General features: G+C 38.1%; 1 protein-coding gene across 4 annotated transcripts in view; it reads left to right on the top strand.

The window, feature by feature from the left end:
- The window catches only part of gsk3ba (glycogen synthase kinase 3 beta, genome duplicate a), a 65,624-nt gene that overhangs the window by 53,207 nt on the left and 6,417 nt on the right, over positions 1 to 6,000 (top strand). The gene's annotated exons all lie outside the window — the stretch shown is intronic.

The raw sequence follows: 6,000 nt of genomic DNA on the forward strand, positions 1-6,000 counted from the left end.
CAGGTGTGATTTATTAGTTTCAGAGCTCACTCTCTACGCACCATGCAGCATTTCATAGGACATGCTGTTCATGTGCAGAAGCCATGTGTTATTTTTAAACATGTACAGTCATGTGAAAAAATAAGTATACCCATGGAAATGGTTGGCTGCTTTTTTAAAAAATTTTTTTTTTTTTTTACATATTTGATATGATATAGAATTCATAGTTAATTCAATGAATGCAAGCTGTCCAGTCCCTGAGGCAACAAAGCAACCCCAAGCCATAACATTTCCACCACCGTGCTTCACAGTTGGTATGAGGTGCTTCTCCTAAAAGGCTGACTTTGGTCTGCACCAAATATATCTGCTGTTACTGTGGCCAAACAATTCTATCTTGGATTCATCCGTCCAGAGCGCATTATTCCAAAAGTCCTGGTCTTTGCCTATATGCTCATTGGCAAACTGTAGTCTTGCAAAGGCTTTTTCCTGGCACGCCTCCCACTCTGACACGATCAGTTGTAAGACGAACTAGCAGATCCTGTGATGGAATTTTGAGGTTATTGGAGATGATTTTGCATCAGATGGACTGCTCTTGGGCCGAATTTGCTGGGACGGCCAATCATGGATGAATTGGCAGTTGTTTGAAATTTGCACCACTTGTAGATGATTTTCCTTACACTGGAATGCTGTATTTCAAATAACTTGGAGACCTTTTTAAATTCCTTGCCATACTCGTAGGCATCCACAACCTTTTTTTTTCCTGAAGGCCTTACAGATCTCTAGATCTTGGGATGATGACACCACACACCTCAATAACAAAGGCAACACTATATATGAGAGGGATATAAATAAGATGGTCCTCTTGCACTCCCTGAGCAGGTTCTAATCACTGACACCCAATCTTGAATGCCTGGTTCTAATTTTATGGATTTAAAGGTGTGATAAATGTAGGGGTGTGCTTACTTTTTCCATGTGACTGATCTTTTTTTTTTATTATTGTGAAATTGTTAAAATTACTAGAAAATGTACATTTTATAATGTATTAACTTTATTAATAGGCGCTGTTTCAAGGAGGATCAAATTTTTGCTTGTCCAGATATGTCAAAAAACCCAACAATTTCCATGGGGTGTACTTATTTTTTCACATGACTGTATATACTCTTACGCTGTGGTGTCTGTATTCAGAGCGAAACTGATTCTTTTGATAGAAAAAGGTAAACAAACCTCATGACAAAAAATCCCCTAGCACGGAGAACACGGAGCTGACACTAACTAAATGGTCACAGACATGTGTAAATAACTAGTTCAAATATATTGCGCATATATATCCATTGTATGTTTTCTCTTTGTTCATTAGTCCACATATCCAGAACATTTCTGCAGGATTACAGCTTTGTCGTTAGGCTTACTTCGTTTCTCCTTGCTCAGTTTAGCTGCTCGTATCTGCGAAAATGCCGCACACAGCCAATAATACACATGATGCTTCTCGTTTCAATCGAACCGCGCTAGAGTTCACTTGGAAGCAGTCCGAGACGACCTCACCACCTCAGACACTTTCACACTAGTTGTTTTTGTTGACATTCAATTCAATTTTATTTGTATAGCGCTTTTAAATATGGAAATTGTCTTAAAGCAGCGTTACAAAAACATATAAACACAGGATACAGATTTTAAAGTGTGTAAATTTATTCCTATTGAGCAAGCTGGTGGCGACTGTGGCAAGGAAAAACTCCCTAAGATGATATGAGGAAGAAACCTTGAGAGGAACCAGACTCAGAATTATGGTTTTTATATGAAGTATGTTTGATGAACTCGTGCACTGTTCACTAAAGTAGACCTGAGTGCAAAACTGTATGTGGTAATTGCAGTCCCAAGGCCATAGTAGTAACCGTAGTCCGAGCAACCACAGTGAGAATGTCCATGTGGAATTGAGGTCCAAAACCATTTCCTTGATACTTCAAGCAGTACCATCCTAATCAATCTCCAGGCTGTAGCCTCTAGTTGATGAGAGCTCCATCCTTAGAGCATCAGGATGGATCAGGCAGGTCCGGAGTGCAGAAAGGGTAAGGATCATTCCATAAAATCATGTGTGGCTCGACTGAGGGAGAGATTATTAGGTATGCTTACTATCCTTTGATGGATACGACTGTGTACTTTGCGTAAAAGAAAGTCTACTCATGGTAAGCTTGAGTAAACAAATACGTTTTCAGCCTAGACTTAAACACTGAGACTGTGTCTGAGTCCCGAACACTAATTGGAAAGCTATTCCATAACTGCGGGACTTTGTAAGAGAAAGCTCTTCCCCCTGCTGTAGCCATCGCTATTCGAGGTACCGACAAATCTGTGTAGTACCAAAAGTTCGCTTAGGTACTGTGGTGCGAGACCGTTTAGTGCTTTAAATGTCAATAGTAGTATTTTATAATCAATGCGTGATTTCACTGGGAGCCAGTGTAGTGTGGATAAGATCGGGGTGATGTGGTCGTATCTTCTGGTTCTAGTTAGGACTCTAGCAGCTGCATTCTGGACTAACTGGAGCTTGTTTATGCACCTACTGGAACATCTAGACAGTAAGACATTAGAGTAATCTAGCCTAGAGGTGATGAAAGCATGAACTAATATTTCTGCATCATGCAGTGACATTATATTTCTTATCTTAGAATTATTTCTGAGATGAAAGAAGGCTATCCTAGTAATATTATCTACACGAGCATCAAAGGCTGGAGTCAATAATCACACCAAGGTCTTTTACTGCTGCACATTATGAAACAGAAAGTCCATCCAGAGTTACTATGTGATCAGAAAGCTTACTTCTAGCTACACGTGGTCCTAGTACAAGTACTTCTGTCTTAACAGAATGAAGTTAATAAGCATCCAACGTCTAATGTCCTTTACACATTCCTCAACTTTATTAAGCTGCTGTCTGTCGCCTGGCTTCGCTGAAACATCCACATCCAAGCGTGAACCAAAAAAATGCAAGTCCTTGTTGTATTTCTATAGTGCTAGTTTTGTGTAGAGTTGTATTCAAACGTACTAAAACACTGCACGGTAAATTCCCCGACTGATCAGCAGGATACAGTCTTTAAGTATGAACTCCATACTGTTGAGTCATAATTATCTCATTGGTTCAGTGACTGAACCTAGGGGTGTTACTGCTGACACGAGGCTGATGCTTTAGACCTGTGTTTCCCGCTCGCCTCGTCGTTTTAACACACCCTCATCCGGTCATTAGCTCATCATCTAGGTGTGAGCTGTATCAGCCGAATGAGCTTCTTGTTAGTATTTATCAGGCAGTGTGGGAAGGCTGAGCAGTTGAAAGTAAAATCCACACTAAACCAGATGTATACACACATTTGAGGTCATAATTCTACATACTCCTTGCAGAATCGGCAAAATGTTCATAATTTAAAAAAAAAAAAAAACAATTGTTTGTGCTGTCCTGAATAAGCTATTTCACATAACATATATTTACATAGTCCACAAGACTCAATGATAACTGATTTTGCACAAATGGACCAGTTCAAAAGTTTACATACACTCGATTCTTATTCCTGTGTGTCGTTACCTGGATGATCGACGACCGTGTTTGTTTTGTGAGAGTTGTTCATGAGTTCCTTGTGTGCCCTGAGCACTTAAACTGCCCACTGTTCTGCAGAAAAAAATCCATTCTTTGCTTTTCCAGCATCTTCTGCATATTTGACCCCTTTCCAACAGCGGCTATATGATATTGAGATCCATCTTTTTACACTGAGGACAACCGAGGGACTCGTACACAACTATTACATAAAGATGCAAACATTCACTGATGCTCAAAAAGGCAACATGATGCATGAAGAGCCAGGGGGGTGTAAACTTTTGAACAGGATGTTCTGGGTAAATTATTATTGTTATTTATGTCTATATTAGTTTGAGTGCACAGGCTGGCCAGAGTGTAGTGGTTTTCCTGTAAGAGTGGAAAATCAATTCAGAGTTAATGTTGGACTAATCAGAGTCAGTGCTGGACAAGTGTTATTGTGTCCTCGAATATAAGAGCCAGTATGCAAATTACAGCAGGACAACTTAGACTGGGGTGATATGAGTAGGGATGTGGCTATTTCCATTTAGTAAATATATAGAATAAGTATTGAAATGAAAGTTTAAGTGCTTCTGTTCATTTTCATGAATGTTTTATTTTTTGGTGAAACTACCATGACGAGCACACCTTGAGTAACTTCATAGCATCCGAGCCCAGTCTGACTGAGTGGTGTAACTATAGCGTGTAGAGGTGGGGGAGGATTGGTGCCTCCTGGTGGTTATTTAACACAGTGAATAAAGAGTAGATGATGACTATGCTACGCTACTCTTTTCTCTTGTGCTCTTTCTCTCAGTGCTTGTGTTTTTCTTTCTCTGCACATGCTTAGGTGAAAAACTGTCCCCATATTACCACTCCTGAGTCACTCGACCTTGCTCGATTCAGTCCGATTTAGTTTTAAATGAAAGCTTCGAGAGCCTTGATTTACTCAAAAAACGGTTGAGATTTAGTTTTAATTTAATTTGTTGTTCTGTGTGTTTGTTGTTTTGAATATTTATTGTTCTGTGTATTAATTATCCTGTGTATTTATTGTCCTGTTTTAACGTCCTGTTGTTTTATTGTCATGAGTATTTACTAGAGATGCACCGACGTATCGGCCGATAAAGGCAGTTTTTCACGCTATGGGCTGATTTAGTTTAAAAACATCCGATGATCAGAGCCGATTATATCCTGTCAATCAAAAGAGGGTGGGAAAACACATCTCTCAAGATGTCTCTTGTGTGGAATGATGACGAAACTGCAGTTTGTAATCTCTGCACTGTTAAAATTTTACACCAGACGCTGCGGCAGTGAAGCGGGAGTTTCGGCATCGAGTCTAATTTTTTTGTGACAAAGTATATATTGCACAGAAAAAAATATGTGTAGAGTAGTATATTTCATAACCAGTTAATGTTTATATATAAAAGTTGATGGTATATATTATCAGTTTGATGTCAGTGATGAAGTAGAAATGCTTTTGTTTGTGTTGAGTGAGTGTGAAGCCTATCAGGTTGTTTTTTTTTTTTTTTTTTTAACAATTCAGTGAATTAATGAATGAATTAATAACATTCAATAAGTTAAGAAATCTTACTTTAATCTTCAGAATTTAGTTCATGTGTTCATGTTAATTTGAGTAATGTGTTTTCTGTTTATGAGACCAGTTACTGTGGAACAACTTGTTGAAACGTAGAGAATAAAGTTTTCATTTGCATTTCTTTTAGAATTATGGAATTAATTATTATTCATTTAAAAGAAGGCCAAAAAGGCAGAACTCTAGGGATCGTCCGATATCACTCTGAATAATCGTTTATCGGTATCGGCCGAGAAATTTAGTATCTGTGCATCTCTAGTATTTACTCTCCTCTTTGTTTAATTATCCTGTGTATTTATTGTCCTGTTTGTTTGTCATGAGTATTCACTCTCCTGCTTGTTTATTGTCCTGAGTATTTATTCTCATGTTGTTTTTAATTCTCCTGTTTGTATATTGTCCTGTGTATTTATTGTCCTGTTTATTGTACATTTTTGCACATGTCTCACACTGTTGTGTATTTGCCCTTTATGTATTCGCGTGCATCACGTTACACCATATTTCTAAAGAAACTTTTCTTTAGGTTACAGTAGGATTTAATTTACAGTTAGACCTAGGGCTGCATGATTATGGCCAAAATGATAATCCCGATTATTTTGATCAATATTGAGATCATGATCAGTTATCACGATTATTCATTGATTTTTAGGGACAACATAATATTATTGCACTTTCACATTTAAATAAAAAGACCGCTGCTTTCACCTCCATGTTTTGCTACATTCCTGTAAATGTGCAAATCTTTGCATGAAATTAGACTCGCCCTTAAAGTGCATCATCTCGTAGAAGCAAAATATAAATAAAATTGTACCCAGATTATAGGATTAGTGAAATATGCCTTCAACCAAATGAAAACAATTCAGGCGTGTGCAAAGGCAATGACACT

Source organism: Ictalurus punctatus, chromosome 6 (genome assembly GCF_001660625.3).
Source record: "Ictalurus punctatus breed USDA103 chromosome 6, Coco_2.0, whole genome shotgun sequence".
Classification (NCBI taxonomy): Eukaryota; Metazoa; Chordata; class Actinopteri; order Siluriformes; family Ictaluridae; genus Ictalurus; species Ictalurus punctatus.